Genomic DNA, 19,180 nt, shown 5'->3' on the forward strand with positions numbered 1-19,180 from the left:
TGGAGGGGATGACAGCGTCTCACAGCTCACTGGTCTGGAATCAGCCAGACAATCAATTCCAGCACTCAGGATTCAGGATTGGCAGGTTCCCGCTTCACCGGCACATGCAGCGCCGAATTATCAACAGAGCTGAATTACTTTAATGATCAGTCGAAAGTTGTCAAAACGAGACGAACGCGCGGCGAAGAGAAGAAGAAACCGGAGCGCTCGGAGCCGCCAACCTCATGATAGCCTGTAATTTTGCTTCTGGAATAATTAAGTACTTTATGGACAGCTCTGCTCACAACAGACATGGTGGCACCCATTCTGGTTATCCTGACTGTACATATAGCATGATCAAAATTCACAAAGCACATCCTGTACTTTGCTAACAGAAAGACTGTGAATGCACTGTGACAGGAATTATCAAAGATTTAAGAATCAAAGAAGACTTTTCTGCAAATATTGACCTCTTTTCGAGGACACATTATGAAATCGTCTGAGGTCCATTTAAGCTACCAACCCAAGTAATATTTGATCCAAAATTAAGATGCAACACTTATCTCGGATGCGTGAAAATAAATTGCAAATTTCCCTGCTGTGGGACTAATAAAGGATTATCTTATCTTATCTTATAAATTAGACAAAGCAGCATACACTTACTCTTTGTAAGAACTACTTTTTTGGTCCTGTTGGTCATGGCTGTTGGGGTCAGAGTTGGAGAAAGCAACCGGTGTCCCACGGTGACAAATGAAATGACGAATCAAAAGACCCGGTCGCCGATCTGACAGATCATAATCAGGGGCAACAATCACGGCTGTCCGTCGTTCTTCTAACAACATGGGGAATTTACCTGCTTTGGTCCCCTGTTAGACTGTTTGTGTGCCTGTATGTTGGTTAAAGTAATGTATGTTAAAGCCAGGATCCCACTTTAAATGATGTAACCTATCCAGCACTTAAGGAGGATAAGCTCTTATCCCTGTCTCAATCCCCAACAGTCATTAGAGCCAGAGAGTCCTGCTCAGTAGTCATCTAATTAGACCTCAAACCATCGCTCCCTCCTTCCAGCATAAAGATCACTGCAATGGACACTGAGGATCAAACAGGCATTGTAGTCAGGATGCCAATACTTCTACCTAAACGTGAGTAACTATAGAAGTTTGGCATCTAAAGTTTGTGATTTTAGATTAAAAGAACGTATGTTAATCTTGCCTAATAATCCTATCTAGTTAGTACGCAGCAACTTGTATTTTTCTCCTCTACTTTACCATTTTCAGCCAAATGAAAATATGTATTGAGAGTATTGCAATATATCATAACATGTATTGTATTATATCTCAATATATCATGATATATTGTGACATGTATTGTATTATATCTCAATATATCATGATATATCGTAACATGTATTGTATTATATCTCAATATATCATGTATTATATCTCAATATATCATGATATATCGTAACATGTATTGTATTATATCTCAATATATCATGATATATCGTAACATGTATTGTATTATATCTCAATATATCATGATATATCGTGACATGTATTGTATTATATCTCAATATATCATGATATATCGTGACATGTATTGTATTATATCTCAATATATCATGATATATTCTAACATGACACGTGTATCTTGATACGTATCGTATCGCGAGGTGCTTTCAAATACACAGCTCTATCTGCAATGGTCACCGTTGAATATAAGCAATATGCTGCTTAATGTCTACTGCCAGCTGTCTAATCATCTGAAGGTCCGTGCTTCCTTGATGGACACGTCTTTTAAAGCTTCTGGAGCCAGGAGTCCTTCTGCAAAGCTCTGCGTCGGCCCATAAATAAAAAAACAACGCTTCATAGTGGCAGATCAAAGTGGCGCATGTAGTATTCATCTGTCGGCTCCCTCACCATTCCTTCTTTCCACTCATCTGCATTTTAAGTTTTTTTTTCTAAAGACACGGGCGAAGCTGAAACAAAGAGAATAAAAGAAGTTGAGAAAGGACTGATTCACACTGGGAGGGACGGAGGGGGAGAGGACAAGATGGACAGGGAGAAGTAAGAGGAAAAAAACAAAAGCTGTCTCTACCAGCAGACGTACCGCTGACTCTGATTCTGTTCAAACCAACCCTCCTCTGTCTTCATCCTCTCCGCTGTGTTCCACCAAGCAGCGTTAATAATAATACTAACAGGACAGCAGAGGGGACAAACGGGTCCATTTATACCGGTGCCGTTGAGCCTGGGTGGTGGTGGTGTCATTAAGCCTGAGTACGTGATAAATGCACTCTGCTTGTCGGATTTGAGATTCTCATTAGTCTGTGTTCGGGAGGAGACCTGGGGCCATTACTCTTGTAGCTGCCCTGACAAGAGGCTGAATGTGTGGTTGTGTGAGGGCTGGAGAGGGGCGAGAGAGAGAGAGAGAGAGAGAGAGAGATGGAATACATGAAGGCGTGTCAGATGACGTATGGTGGCCTCCAGCAGCCACGGTTTGAAGTCTTTGGTTGTCGCTACAGCTGGTTGTATTGATTGCATGTCTTGGAAGTCTCAGCAGCGTCTTCCAGTCATGATCCATATATCAGTGTTTATCACGCTCTACTTGGGCAAGCTGCCAAAGTATATAAACCGCCTGCCAAAGTCTATTTGGCAACCCATTTTAGCATTTAGATTTCTGTATCTGTCCGAGAGAGCGACCCCATCCAGGATCGAATAATTCGCTCTATACCTCACACATGAGCATTCTGCTATCGCGAGAAGGGTCCGTTGTCAGTCGCACATGCTTTGTTAAGAACAGACGGCTAGCTGATTTCCTAAATACAATCAATCTGGAGTCTACGAATGGTTGGCATCATTAAAACCTCTGCACAAGTTAACACAACACTGTCATTGTAGAGACCGAACTCTGAAAACAAGGTATTCTAAAGCATCTAAGAATCTATGAGGAACAATGTTTATGTCGTGTTTCTGATTGGTAAGTGTCAAATTGACAACTGTTGATACTTCTGAATTTTGAGTTTAAGTAATGCAAGCCTTTGCAATTTTTTAAACATTTAGAATTGATTGATCTGGACTCTGCATATTGTGTCCATTTGCTATTTATTCCAGTTTCTGTCCTTATGTGTCTACAGGCTTTGTCTTTCAGTGAGTTTGCATTTATTTAAATGTATTAAAAAACATGCAATTAATGCAAAACGAGGGGGAGCCATTATTAAAACAAAAACCCTGTTTGGTTTCTGTTTTCTTCTAAAAGGAGAACACGGGACAACTGATTTCAACTGGACAAATGAATCCTCGATCCCCATCTCTTTAAATGAGTTACTTTATTAAGTTACCAGACTCATCAAGCTGTGTGTTTTTGAGACAACAACAAACCGCTTTCTGTCACAGTCATCATAAATCTCACTCACTAGCAGCCTTCCGCTGAACTGACACCCACACCGCAACAATCCTCTCAGCTTCTCTGCCAACTTCCTGTGCCGTCGGCCATTATTTCATTTGATTTTTCCACTGATCCGTGGCTGCCAGGAGGTTAGTGACACAAAGCCTCCACAGGAAGAAAAACACGAGGACACACGCCGCTCGACATAAGCCGAGTGTGAAAACATGTTTTTTAAAGAGTCTCTGACTGGCACAGTGGATGCATCTCTAAACGTGTGAAACGTGTGACGTGTGTAGCTATGAAACACATTCCTTTATCCGCCAGCGCTGTATGTGACAATGTCAAACCGTAGCAGCGCTCTCTCTCTTCTGCAGACAGCGGTGGCCGCCAGCTGTGGCTGTCGTCTGGACGTCTGGCCTGATCAATACTCAGAGATGAGCATCTGGCCGGGTCTCCTGTTACTGAACCTCTGTCCTCGTGGCCTCTTTCAACTGATCTGCAGACAGCCATGTGCTGCTGGCTGCTATCGGCGGCAGGGCTTATCACGGGACAACACAGGAAATGTGATTCCTAGAAGGGCGGCTGCTGACACTTTAATTTGTCTCCGGCGATGGGGTTTGTCAAACTTTTCCGGGGAGTTCATCAGCTGGCCTTATTTGCTCTCTCTGCAAGATGACTTTTGAGCCCTCTGGAGGAAACGCTCCCACCAAAATGACCTTGATGCTCAATCGCTGCATATTTTTCATTATGTACGAGCCTGTGGAGGAGCTAGAAAAATATATATTGTCAATCAATAATCGACACCATCACTCGCCTTAAAGAAGAAAAAAAAAAGAACAGCATTGAGATTGTTCAGGAAGCTGCAAAATCTAGCAAGATAAAAAAAAAAAAAAAAAAAAAATCACACACAAACAGTAGAGAAGCCGAGCTGAGGAGGTGATACTTTCAGGCGAGTCGACATAGATTGGAGAGGCAGAATAATAAATAGAGGGGTAAACAGGGAGACAGGTAGATGGTGGATCGTTTGAAGTTCTAGAGGGAAGTCTCTGGTGTATCTACAGGACTCCTGCAACTGTAAAGTTTATGAGAAATCTGCACATGCTAATTTAAGCGCAAAATAAAATCTGTACTGTATCCGGAGGGACAATGATTGGGTTTGGAGGTTACACCAAAAGAATAAATTAGCATTATTTGTGAAGCTTTAGTGCTCACAAGTACTTATACTCACACTGGATCGTCTACAGTAGCTTGACATGTTGAGTTGATTTGTTTTAGATTAAAGACATATTTATCTGTTTTACATGCTGGTCATGATGCTTTAAGAGGTAACACTTGGAATTGGAGTAAATTCAATGTGTATGTGGAGCAGCACTCTATTCTAAAAAGTTATCAAGCAACAGTATGTCTGAACTATTGCTGGGAGGATATGTTTATCTCCACATTCTACACTGTCACAATTATTGAGATTCTACAAGTAATGTGATACGCTATTATGATTTATGGAAAGACTGTGAATGCACTGTTACAGGACTTTTCAAAGATTTAAAAATCAGAGACGACTGCAAAAACTAGCAATAAATGCAAAGTCATTTTCTGTAAATATTGACCCCTTTTCGAGGACACATTATGAAATTGTCTGAGGTCCATCTAGGCTACAAACCCTAGTAGTATTTGTAGCTTAGTAATATTTGTACCTTTTAACACTGAACAATGGGAAAAAAGTTGAATCATACACTTCTGGGGACTTTTTTAAGCACGTATACTCAGAGATGTCCAAAAGTCAAATATATCAGACATTGGAATTCGTAATTATTTATCCATTTATTTTCCATCAACCCAAAAATTTAAGAAAAAAGACTTCGGTCAAAATGTTATGTCATTTTTTTACTTGTTACTTGTTTTATACTTCTAGTAAAATAAAAATCCAATCTGTCAGCGTGATCTGGATCATTGTAGCTCCATTAATGGTTTAAAATTGTATACACTTCCTGTTTTCCTAAGTGGGCATGGCCATTGTGTTTCTTTCCCACCAACACAAGTCTAAACAATTCAAAGAGTTTTCTGTTTCCTACTGTATCTGAGCAGAGCTAATCCAGGCAGTTACAACCAGATTTCACTCAGCATTTAAAAACTTTTCTAGGTTAAATTTTGGATCTGTAATAGTGCCATTCAATTTTTTTGGAATGTTTCAAAAGCAAGAGAACAATAAAAGTCTCCCTGGATGCTGAAATGTGTGTGACGAAGAACATTTGCAACTTATTGTTCAAAAGTTTGCTTATGTAAAGTGTTTGACAAAGAATCCAAACACACACCCCATAAACACTTACTCTCTTCCATGTACAAACTGTGTGAACGTTTTTTGGTGCCTTGAATCTATTTGTCACGTTGTGGCCTGGTTGCCATCAAAAACAAATGTGTTTTTAAAGGAAATTGTGTCAGTGAACCATGTTCCCTTTCAGCACAAATAAAGGAAACTAAAGTGCAGGAAGAAAAAACAGTGTAAACACACAGTTTAATTTACTGCCACGCTGGGAAACAATGAAAGATGCCTGGTATGTTGAATGAAGTGCTGGCATACTTACAACTACAATAATACAACACTGCTACGGCCTTGCTGATTTGTAAGCTTAATAAAATACCTTCTCATTGTTATGCAATGAAGAGGCGGCTGTGGGACTTCAGCAGTCTGAGCGAGACGGATCAATGGATATTTTGGGCACCTTACTGCCGTTTTCAGACACACTTGAGAGATTTCCAACCTTTCCTTTAAGAACTGCGTTCAAATAAAGAACTCAGACAGGTGGCATTCACAAATGAGGCGTTTCTCAGGAAGAGGAAAGAGGAAGATTCCCTTTAATCTCTGTGATTCCATTCCCTTCCTTCTGTCTCAGTGATCTGGAATTTGCAAATGTCTTCTCTCAGTGCTTAAGCTCTTTGGCCATATGCTCTTGCCTCCCCGGGACCATGACACAAAGGGGTTTTTAATCAATCTCCTCAATGACGGAGCACATTCTGTCATTAAGGACTAGAAGCTTTGAGGTTCACTTCAGCCTCTCGCCCTCCAAGTCTTATGGCGGAAATTGAAAAACCCATTGCTGCCTCGCAAACTAAGTTTTGTTTGTAATTGGAATCTGGTTACTGCCCAACCAACAACACAATCTTCTCTTTCTGTTTGGGTAAAGTATGCATTTCTGTAACATATTTAAGTCTACAATTCAGCAAGGTTGACCCTTTTTTGTTGCACTCAAATTGCTTCTGGATAAACTGAACAAAAGGAACTAGTAGGTGAGCCTGTAGCCTGCAAGTAAGATCTGGCATCTGCAGAGGAAACCGTGCTAATGCGACGTTACAGTACAAGTGGCCAATGGCAACTGATTATATATTATAATCTAAAGCTAATTTGTGACAGAAAGAATATCCGTGTCCACCTTCGTTTTGGCAGAAAAGAGTAAAATCACCATTTCGCTTCGGCAAACATGTGCAGAGAAACATTCTGCAAACAGCCAGAAGCTAAAAGATCCTTTTCCATCTCAGGCAGCTCTTTTGGATCCCAACCAGGTGTCCAAACAGATCAATTTTAATGTGCACAGGAGTTATCTGAAGGGTGAAACTGACACAACTTTAAACAGGCAAATACATGAGCTTTATTATAGTTGAATTAATTTGGGTTTTTTCCCCTCAAAGTAAACGTTATTCAATAGCGTAGCATATTACCATAAATTAAACCTAATTCGAGACCAACTCTAAAAATAAGATTCACTATTTTGTGACCTTTACGTGTTGTGTCAGACAAGAGTGTATGAAACGGTTGACCCTTCGCTCATTTGAATTGGAATTATAAACAAGCCTCGAGTCGGCTTTGGAGGGCTTCACGACTTTCACCTCAACTTGAAGCGACACCGCGCTCATTATCCATGTTTCAAAACCTGAGCCCAGAGACGACACTGCTTATGATTGTAAAGCAAAGCGCACATTCATAACACCTGAATCATGGTCGCAGATGTGGTGTGCAGCAGCAATGTTTATTGACATTAAAGAAGCAATTATTTTCTCTTTTACAGGCATTTCTTTCCCATTGATCAGAAAAAACAAAAACCATTCTGTGCAATTCATTTGCATGTCCATATATTTTTATCTTACCATTGTTTTTGTCATGAGTACTTTCACGCAGAACTCAAATATTACGTGGCAAAAAAGCAAACTCTTTTTTTAAATTGTTTTTCTTGAGCTTTTACACCCCAAATAAACACATCAACCAATCACGTTCTTTGGAATGGCCAATATTTATATTTATATCAACTCTGAGGGCCCAGTAGTACGAACCAAGACGGCAAACTCCCTCTTTCCTTCCTTACCTTTCACAATAAAAGCCCTCAACGTATGATATTCGTAGACAAAGTACTACTCGTCATGCTCTCGGTGTGTAAAAGCCTTTACAGGGAGAATACTTTATCTAAACTCTGCTGAAGATTTGTTTTTTGCGCCCCATGTTCTGGGAGCTTTTTGTTTCTCTGTCTCGGTTACGGGGAGAAAGGGCCGGCAGATTGTTTGTGCTGCCAGTGAAAGAGCTGTTAACACAAACGGAGGACTGTTATTCTGCTCACAGCTCTCTGTCTGTTCGAGCGTTGACGTGCAATTGCATTCTTGTGTGTGTTCTTGTATCAATCTGGCTCCTGTCCAGCAGCTCTGAGTGTCTTGTAGCGTGTGGACATCTCATAAAACATGGCATGCTGTGGGAGGTTTGTAGATATATATATATTTTTTTTTGTGCTAAGCTGGCGAGTTTAATAACCCCCGAGAAGTTGCATCACTTGTATAATTAGCCGCTGGTGAACATGAAAGTCAGCAGAAAGTTTCTTTGAAGAGCAAATATTAGTCTGAAAGGCATGTTTCGGAGGAACGTCGATACGGCTTTCTCTGTAGTCATACAGATCATCAGATCGCTGTTGAAACCAGCGAATGGTGATCAATAACTAAATTATTCCTTCCGCTGCTGGAGAGTAAAATAATAAAAGGGTGTTGAAATTTGCTCCTCTCTTTTTCTCACTTTTGTTCATGTATCTTTTTATGTTTTCTCTGGCGCCCTGAGGTGCTAAAGGGGAGCATCACTACTCCCACACAGAAGACTCCTCAGACGCCTGTCAGGAAGGCAGAGAACACATCACATCTGCGGATCGATATCCGCTGCTTAGGGCTCCGAGGTTCGCTGAATATTAAGCGACCGTGGGAAAAATTATCCCGTCACGTTTCAGGTGAGGAGAACCGGAGCAGCCGGCAATTATCCCGTCTCCCCCCCGCCCATGTTTAACTCCGTTTGAAGCCATAATTTGATTAGGCAGATTGGTTTTCTCTGTTTTCACTCTGTTAAAGAGTCTGTGATGTTGAGTCATGTTTTGTTGAGCAACAAAAAATACCACGGCTCAGCATTCACAAACAAACTAATTACACAAGACTGATGTGGTAACTTGAAACCATTGGTTTCATGCTGGTTTTTGACACAGCATCATCCGTGGTGCTCTAATGAGCACTTTAAACTTGCATTCTTTCTGATGGCCAGCAGGGGGCGACTCCTCTGGTTGTATAGAAGTCTATGAGAAAATGACTCAATCTCTCAATCTCTAGTTTCAAGTCTTCTTCAATACAGCATGATGTTCATTTAGTAAATTATGGACCATTTAGAGTCAAACAGACCATAAAGCAGAGTATGCTTTAGGGCGGGGCGACCTTGTGATTGACAGGTTGCACCATTGTCCAGTCTGGGAGAAGTACTTTAACCCTTTCACAGTGTGTTTTCACTTCATGGAAGTTAATTGTAACATTTTGGATGCCTTAAAATTCAGCATTCTGTTGTACTTAACTTAACCCTCTCCTGTAACATCTGGTGGCCCAAAACCAAGATGGCAACAACCAAACCGGCAAATTTGAGGTTTCAAAAACGACACTCCAGAAACCAATGGGTGGGGTCACGGTGACTACATCTACTCCTTGTATACAGCCAAAGGTGACAGCCTACATGATTTAAGCTAAGATGGGGTGTATTTTTATACAATCCCTGCCCAACGCAGCTGTACCGGAAACCAAATTGGGGAACATTTTCACATCCCTGGAACACGGCATAATGAGCAACGCCGGTCCTGTCAGACAAACTGTGATCTCACCAGAAGTCATGTTGCAATGAAAGAACACCCATGGGGATTTGAGTCAAGCTGTAGCAAAGTCTCATGGGTAAACATTGTTAAGACAGCATCTGTAAATAGAACAGCCTGCTGACATGTACAGTACATCAGTGACTGTGTGCGTGTCTATAGTAGGCCGTGTTGTTGGGGCTCCCAGGGTCCCACCAGCCTACCATTAGTCTGAGCTCTGTCTCTTTGTCAAAGTCCCTCAGCGTCCCCTCGTCTCTCCGAGCGGAGCCAAGCGGAGAGACTCTGACAGCTAGCAAGCGCCTCCGCTGCACACATCATTGATACTAATGGGGACGGAAGGCTGGTGCGGCGTGCCATGTGTGTCACTGGGGTGTGCGTGTGTGTGTGCTGGCATATGGGGTAACCAAAGTCAGGATTACACAAGTGGAGCTTGTGCGAGGGTTTGCTTCTGCGGCACGGAGATCAATTCATGTCGCCGCAGCAGAATGGCATGACAACCGGTCTCCTCCCCGTCACCATCTGCCTCCTCTGTGCCAATTTGTCACAGCAGCACATCCGAGTGTGGCCGTGCCCTCGTTTAACATTGAGCGAGAGCACGACTCGGGGAGCGACGCGAGGGAGGGGAAGGGAGAGGAAAAATAAGGAAGCTGACAGAGACCAGGGGCCTCGGGGCAAACGGGGAGAGAGGTCGGCTGGAGTTTATCAGAGGGCAAAGAGCATAAATATACACAGAGAGAGTCCTGGTGTCTCAGGTAAGACGCCTCAACTCATACAGGTCTGAAACAGCCTGAGTTTAAATCTGGCACACGTCTCCTCTCTTTGCCAATCTTCAGTCGGAGGTTTACATACCAAAATGAATCAGTTAAAACAACCTTAGACAGCTGCGTTCTCAGTGTGGTACTGCCAAAGCTATGCTCCTGCTGACAGGTGCTGGGTGTAGAACAGAATTAATGTGTTCAGGGTTGACATCTACCACGGGCACAACAAGTTACTCTGTGGCTACCAAACAAACCCTGTAGGTGGCCCAACGTGGCACCAAGTTTTAACTTATTGAGACCGCGTGTCTCAATGAAATCTCAACCATCGACTGAATACTGAAGGTGGCGTGGCCATTTAGGACATTCCCAATAGAAAATAAATGATTTTGACTGTCACCCTTTTTCTATTTATTCTTGCTCACTTTTGCTCTGCAATGGACGAGGCATTGCTGATTTGTGAAGTAGAAATGAGGGGAAATCTTTAGGGCTGCCATCAGGAGATCAGAATGAATCCTTTCTAGTCGCCAAATGTCGGTAAAAAGCAGAAACGGACCCTCATAATTTCCTGCCGGACACAAATTCACTACAGGTCTCGGTTAAACTGATATAAATATTTTTCAGCCATTTCTGAACTGATATGTGAATTGCAAAAAAAGAATTGGGGCAAGAAAGGCAAGTGTTTAATACTGGCTCTAACCTGCTCATAATGCATTTTTCAAAATGTGTTCCTAATGATTTGAATTGTGTGTTTTCATGGGAAAAATATCGTGTGGTCCCTAAGACTCTGTGAGAGAACAAAGAACTTTTAAATCCTAATAGATAAGTACATATTTTATTCTGTTAATGTCACAGTTAAGGAAGGCTGTGTTAAGTTGTGTTAACTTAGTTTTTTCTGTATTAGTTTTTATGTAATTTAACATCAAGACCACCAAAAATGTGCTTTGGCAAACAAATTTGAGGGACAGTGTTTTAATATTTGGATCCATCACTGCTGTTTTGAAAGAGAAACTTAAAAAAAAGTGTAAAATTTGCAAAATATATCCGCAGTAAGTGGCTATCAATCACATCATGCAGGGTTTGAGAGTGTAATTCAGGGCATTTGCTTGTAAAGTTGTGTAAATCGAGACAGAGGGCAGAGTTAACCAAGAGCTTGTCGGTTTGGTATTCAAAGATCTTTCTTGTTTTTATTCATGTAAAGCATGTGGGCCATGAACAAATGTTCATGCATCCAAAACATGCAGCAAACTATGCTTCACTGCTGGTGGGAGGGACACAGTGCGGGCATTGTCAAGTGAGTGGGTGACAAGATATGAAAGCAATGCCACTCAGCCTCCGTCTCTCTCTCTCTCTCTCTCTGTCTCACATTTTTTGGCACCATAATACCTCCATTCAGCTCAGCGGTCTGATCATGTTTCACGCCTGTGCTCCAGCATTGACTGCCGTTCTGTCCCATTTCACCCTCTTTGATGCTTCTTTGTGTCATCAATAACGACAGGCAGAAAACGTCCGTCCGCGTCGGGGGGGGGGGGCCCTCGTGCCCGCCGCGATGCCAGCAATCCAGTTCAGCACCTCGCTCCTGAGCGCTCTGGCTCTGAACCCCCCCACCCCCCACCCACGCTGTCAACAGAGAGCGAATGCAAAAGCGGTCGGCTTCTATTCACTTTGACTTCTCCACAATGGCCCCCGTGTTGCACATATGCAAGGCCAGCCAAACGGGGGATCACGGCACAATGGCGGCGCTTTGCAAAATGGGGCATGGATGAAGGGTAAAGAGAAGGGCCCAACGTGAGCACTCGCATTCCGTCAAATCGCTGCAATTAAGAGCTCATGGGAACAAAGCTGAACCTGACCCAAAAACAATACATAAAGTATGTCCACGAGTCCATTTTATCTACCTGGGTGTGTGAGGCAGAGCTGTGATTGAAAGCTCTCGAGGGTCTTTTTGCCACTTTGGAAGAGCACTTGAAAAATCAGGAGCTGCACTGGCTTATGCAATCAGGTATGGGTGTAATAAGGGGAAGGCCATTAGCGGCTCTCTCCATTATTGTGGCCAATCTCACAGGAGGTGAACTTGAATTTATAGCGTGCAAATGCGTCATTATTTCCTACATTTATCCTAACGACCCAAAGAACTGTGTGGCTTTTTATTTTCGTGGGAAATATCAGTGCATTCCTGCAGTTGCATTGATTGCCTTTCATCAGACGAACATTGAAAGTATCTTGAGATTCGGTATTGATCACAGACGTCTGGTGGTTTTGTTTTTTCCCAAAACCACAAATGCCAAAGCTCAAACTAGCTGAAGCTGGTGATATTAATGGTGTGTATACTGCAAAAAGAAAATCTTTATTGAACTTACAGACAGGTTTCGGTATGTCCAAAGATCCACCAATCCCTGAAACTTCTCCCAGTAGGTGACCTCAGCAGGACGGGCGTCTTGGAGGCGGGGTTTTGAAGATGGGCTGGTTGGCGGGGCGTCAGGGGTTGAAACCCCCCTTTGAAGTTCTCCCTCTGAGAAAGTTCAGTCTTCAACAAACTTCCTGTGAGAGCAAACAGAATAAAAAAAGGCCATGAGAGTGGACAACAACACAAGAGGAACAGCTGCACTGCAAACAAGCACAGATCTGAAAAACGTCGGGGTTTTGACTCTTTCGCTTAAAACTCTGCTGACCCTCCAGAAGCCCCCGTGGAGAGGGGCTCCATCTCCTGTAAGTGTGATCTCCTCAGTAACTCTGCTGTCATAACATCACAGCTAACACAAGCAGAGAGGCCATAAACAGAGCCAGATGTTACAGGCCCAAACATGGAGGCGAAAGGAAAAGTAGATCCGGAAGATGCTTGAAAGGATTTGTCCTTCAAATTTTTTGTTTAAATACTATAAAACTATTTACTTTTTTATTAATATGCCAATATATTCGTGTTCTGTGTGATGCGACTTTTTATACGAGTACATTTGCTGAATTTTACACAAACATCATATCAAAATCTCTATATACACGGAAAAGAACAAGTCTTGAGTTCAGGATTATTCAGTTGTCGTGTCCAAACCTCTGCCCACTGCAAAACTTGGTTTCATAACAGATAATATGGAGGACATATTGTGTAGAGCTGAAGGACGGACGGACATCAGGATGTCTGCCACAAAGAATAACAATGCTCTGAAAAGAAAGTTTCTGTATAGAAGTGAGAAAAAACTTCTCTCTTGATTTATTCCCTCAGTAAACATTGTAAACATGAGTTTATGGTCTCAATCTCTAGTTTCAAGTCTTCTTCAATACAGCATGATGTTCATTTAGTAAATGATGCTCCATTTAGAGTCAAACAGACCATAAAGCAGGGTATGTTTTAGGGCGGGGCTACCTTTTGATTGACAGGTTGCTACAGCTAACAGAGCCGTATACTGTGTCTCTACATGACTCCTCCAAAGTCCAGATATGGTCACTTTCTCTAAGTGGTTGCTAAAAAACAACATGGCGACGGACAAAATGATAAACTCGAGGCTTCAAAACTGCAGTCCAAAAAAACCAAAAAGGTGACGACAAGACAGCTCCGCCCACTTCTTCTATTCAGTTCATGATCCCAACCTACAAATTCTCACAGGCTTCTCAGGCGACATATCATTCGTCAAGGTTGCTTGCCACTTTCTTTCTTTTCAAAAACTTTCCCCATCTGCTCGTCTCTGCTCTCAAAGGACTCATTGGTGCGGCACAGCTGGGGGTTTAACACCAGCGCCGCCCTGTAGTTAGCTCACCTCTCCAACTGTACTGTCGTCTTAGAACCAGCCTCCCCGTAGAAAGAAACACACGTTCAACACAGAGGACAATTCATGAAAGATGAACTTCCTGTAAATCAATTTTTGCAAGTTCAGCAACCCCCCAAACACACACACACACAACACACCCCACACACACACACACACACACACACACACACACACACACACACACACACACACACACACACACACACACACACACACACACACACACACACACACACACACGTTGTCTCTGATGACCTGTGGTGACTAATGGCGAGTGGTTCATGGATTTACTGTAACTAAGCTTTCCTCCCACACACATAAACCTATGCCTTCCTGGTGCACAAATTAGGATTTGAGAGTGTGTGTGTGTGGGGGGGCTGTGACCACAGAGCCATTCCTCACATCCTCAGCCATAGATAAAGCATGTCCAGCTCGCTGACTCAACCCCCCCCTGCTGACTGCAGCTGCTGTGAGCTCAACACCACCACTGAATCCCGCCACAGACTCATAAAGCCGCCCGTAAATACTGAACAATCCCGGCCTTATGCAAATTAAAGGGAGTTGCTTGCGGTGACTTAACCTGCACCTGAGTAAAGGTGGCGGCGCTGCGGTGAGAATCCGTGGCTGGTTTGGTGGAGAAGGCTACAGCCACCACACCAAATGAAACCAGGCCGTCCTCACAGGAAGTGGCCTGGCGTGGTTAAGAGAGTGATGTCACCTCTGTTTAAAATGACTAGGATCCATTATGCAGAAACCTCTGACCACCATCCCTCACATCAGTCACAGAGCGGACAGGCCGCAGCTGTTTTCTCTTGTCAACAATCATCCCCATCAATAAAGCTGGGAGATAAGGTCCAAATCAATATCACACTCTTAATAAAAATGTTTTTTTTTCTCCAACGCTGGCGCTCAGCTTTGATGCTTCTTGTTATGGATTCTGAAGGCAGCACTCACACCGATTCATGCGATGCGGCCATTAGCTGCAGGGTTGTGCGCCGCTGTGGAAGTGTCACTTAAATGGCTTAAATGGTGTGATGTCATGTTGTAAAAGTTTAACCCCCACAATGCAGCACATTGCAGACATTATATTGCAACAATTATTGTTTTCAGTCAGAGCGTTTTTTATGATCTTGACATTTCCAGCCGCACTTGAAGGCAGCGTCATTCACTGGACAAGAAGACACGGAGGGACTGTTGCATTGTGATGGAGCTTGTTGAAAGAAAACACGCCAGCAAATCCCCCACAGAATTCCAACCGAGAAGCATTTATAAAGTCAGCTGTTAGTAGTTGGGTTCAGTGTTTATGTTTTGATTGTTGCCTTCATAGATTTTAAAACTTTCCGGTACCAGAGTTATTCCCCCCCTCCCATGGCAGCAAAAGTCAGGGATGTAACTATACTCCTTCACCGACTTGCTGTTTATACAATTTTCTCTGTCTTCACCGATGGCGCCGACTGCCACAGCCCAAACTCACTACCCCCACTCCCAAATGAATGGGAGGGCTGGCTTATGTGGTGTATTGAATTCAAATAAAATAATACATTTCCAAATCATTAGAATTGTTAGTTTTATGCTAATAACCCCTATCGATGACGATACGTTTTCTTCCCGTCCTATAGCTCTTTAAAAGAAAATCAGCAGGTCAGACTTTTGAAAAATCTGAATCAGCCTGGAAAACCGCAACCAGTGCATCTGTAGAACAAAGTCGTCTTAAATAATCACAGTGACGTCATGCAGAACGCATACTCCAATTGAAAATCTGACAAAACCCATCAAATAACATCAGATCTGATTGTTCATCTAACTTAGCTTGAAATCACGAATGAAGACATCACATGATATGATCATATCACGATTAAATTGATACTGGATGACTTCCCATCCCAGAGAACCAAAGTCTTAACAGCATGTCCTCAAAAACAACCTGGGACTGGATAACCAACATGATGAACAGCTGCTGGCGCCGAGGTTAGGTAAATTAGAGTTAGCAGACTCAGTTAAAGAGCACACACAGTGGCCCTGTGTCCGTCCGTTAGCTGTGAAAGGTAACGGCTAACCATGAGGCAAAGAGGTTTCATTGTTTTGCTCAGTTGTTGTTTTTTTCTTTCCTCCAAGTCTGCACAGAATAGGTTCCAATATCGATCTGAGCGAATGAGATCAGCTGGTGGGATTGCTATCAAGCTCTGTAACTTCAGCTGTTAGATTGGGGTGCTCCTATAACGCATGGAAGATGAAGGATAATGTTGCCGTTATTGTTTCATAGCCACACTGCCATCATTGTGCCCCAGCGACAGAGGCGTCCTATAATTTCTAATCTCATTTTCTAGAAATGGCCCCGCAGAGAGGCCCCCTTATCCCGTCGTAATAGTTTTGAGGTGAGCCCCATTAACCAAATGAGCTTTTGGGAGCACAACATTCCTATTAACAACACTCATACAATCCCTCATCTCCACTCAACGTGCACCATGAGCTCTCCCCTGCAGACTGCATGCACCACCCGGGCTGCATCACACTTTTAAGGATATCAAAACCTCCCAAGAGCAAAATTGGCAAACTCCTTCCCTGACAAAAAAAATCACCAGTAAGTCAGGTAAACAGCTCCATCCCACACAGACTGTCACACACCGCATTCCCATCTCCACTCCCACCACGCTGGATATTTCCCTGGAGGCCTTGCAGTGCTCACTGGGTTGTGGTAGTGATCAATGGCCCCTGGCCGCGGGCGTCAGGGGGGCCTTGGGCTCCTCAAATGGAGGTATTAATAATGCAAGGTCCAGGCCTGTCATATCCTCCATTAGCACGGGAGGAGGCGGGAGGCCCAACGGCTGATTGATTACTAATTAGATTAATTGCAGTCTTTTAGAAAAAAAGGAGGAGAATGTAATAGACTCGGGCCCTGGTAGAGGAACCTGGCCGGCTTACAAATATCCACCGAGGCTATTTTATAAAAAGGACTTCTCAGATTAGGAATCTGTCATCTCTGCTCTTCTGAGATGAGGCTGCAATTCATGAAAGACAAGCCAGAGTCTGTGTAATAAACAAGGATTCAATCAAAGTCTAACCCACTGTATAAATGAAGCGTTGCTCACTTTCTAATAGTAAGGAAGTACTTTCTAATAAATTGCTCAATTCTCTGCAGGCCTCTCTCTACAATGCACCTGCGTACAAAAGCAAAACAACTGTGCTGCACCGACCACACTGCTAACTGGAGAAGACGTCGGGGTTATTTGCTGTTTTCATTTGAGACAATCCCCCCCCCCCCCCCCTCCCGTTCTCACATTTGTGTCTCGTTAGCCATCGCTATCTGGAAAACATGACACGATAAGGCCCCAAACTCTCCAGTTTTCATTGTAATGTGTGTAATGATAATGTTGCTGAGCACGGCCGTTTGCTAAAGGGTACAGAGGTGTGGGGAGATTGAGTTCCAACCTAATCTCCCCGCGGTCCTCTGGAGATAAAACTAATAAAGCACACATCAGAGCTGTGGCGTACACATTTGAGTCTGAGGGGCAAACTAAAAGCAAGAGCCGCTGAATGAAAAAATATTCATCAATGTGTTTTCTACCATATAGCCTGTTTTCGTTTAGGACACTATAATTGTTCTAAATCAGTTTAGACTGATAGTGTTCGCCAGTTTTCTGGACTGATATTTGCTTTTGATTAAAAACCCAATTAGTGTCATTGTATAACCTCCAACATAATAAATGGGACGCATTTATGTTTGAGGACATATTTATTGTGGAATTGATCGGGACTAAATTACGATCTCTTGGACAGTTGCTCTATTTCATTTCAATTATCCTTGGTGTCAATTAACAATGCATGTGTCTCTCGGTCAACATGTTTTTTGGGAACATGTCCATCCTGATATTGACATTATTGGAAAACACTTTAGGGCTTAGAAATCAAGTTGATTCAAGCCCTGTATCAACATCACTGCTGCAGTTTTGCCTCTCAAAATCAAGTCTTCATTCCCAACCAGTGGCGAGGCAGGCATGGGTGTCTGCGTTTCTGAGCACATGACTAATTAGCACGTTGGTATGGCCACTCTAATTACACGGATCCACACTCAACATAAATAGCCTCACACTATTGAGGGGGTAATGGCTTCCAAATACGGAGCTGTGTTGTTTGTCTAGGCCTGCCTCAGCGCCGGCAGACGATAGTGAGTCGGATCCTGCTGTGCTGGCTCTCGCCAACCTCGGTGGGGGAAAGAAGTCCCAGCATCAAAAAAAAATGTGCCGTTTTTGACATCTGGAAAGAAATGTCTGGAACCTAATATAGACAATAATGCAGCCTTCTGTCTACGTCTATTTCACATATTTGACATGGTGTCCCAATCCTGCCAACAGATGGCTTCGCCAACATAGGGCCTGTTTTTTCGGACAACTTATTGCGCGTTATGAATCATAAGGAGAGCGGTCCTTATCAGTGTCTTTGACAGTGAGATGGCTTTTAACGCTTTTTTGTCACAAATGAGCTCTTGAGGGCCTGCCAGGATGAAGTGGAATATTAGACCCATTCATTATTCTGCTTTTTCCATCCTGCTGGGAGGCAGTTCAGAGTCAGTCCCTCATATCTGACAAAGCTCCTCTCTGCTCCACTCCTCTGCTGCAGCAGTGAATGTCTAAAGACGGATCTTTGTTGGACTGCCAACAAATGTTGGCACATCATCCCGAAGGACAATAGAGCTAACACATTCATCCAGCATTCAGAAACTGTCAAGAGTTGCAGTTGGCCTTCAGACGCCTTCAAGACTTCGATCAGAAAACGTCAGGAGGAAAGTAAAATAGAATTCCAACTTTGAGAATCTGACCAATTATTTCCTCATTGAGAGAAGAGCAGAGAACGACACTGAGGGCTTCATTAGATGGAAAAGATGATTTTGCTCTTTTACCGACTGACTTTGTAAAAGTTTGATTGACAGATGGTTCATCCAATAACGTGAGTATACTGTCACATCTGTAATAGTATTTTTCCAAAGTGCCTGCCCTTACCCAGTTTCCAATAACAGATAGTTCTGTGTAACAAACCATCTGCTGGGTCAGGGTTAGTGACCCGGTTCTTGCTGGCAGTTTTGTTTGTGGTTGTTACTGTAGGGTTCCTGTAATTATGGACGTCAACGCTATAGTCCCTGAGAGACATGTGAAGA

General features: G+C 43.0%; 1 protein-coding gene across 1 annotated transcript in view; it reads right to left on the reverse strand.

The window, feature by feature from the left end:
• sema6e (sema domain, transmembrane domain (TM), and cytoplasmic domain, (semaphorin) 6E) overlaps nt 1–19,180 on the reverse strand; it is a 156,496-nt gene that overhangs the window by 77,366 nt on the left and 59,950 nt on the right. The window contains exon 4 of the mRNA XM_054621549.1: nt 12,625–12,805. The gene's annotated coding sequence lies outside the window, so the exon portion shown is untranslated. The remainder of the gene's footprint in view (nt 1–12,624; nt 12,806–19,180) is intronic.

The sequence above is a fragment of the Anoplopoma fimbria genome, chromosome 20, assembly GCF_027596085.1.
Source record: "Anoplopoma fimbria isolate UVic2021 breed Golden Eagle Sablefish chromosome 20, Afim_UVic_2022, whole genome shotgun sequence".
Taxonomy (NCBI): Eukaryota; Metazoa; Chordata; class Actinopteri; order Perciformes; family Anoplopomatidae; genus Anoplopoma; species Anoplopoma fimbria.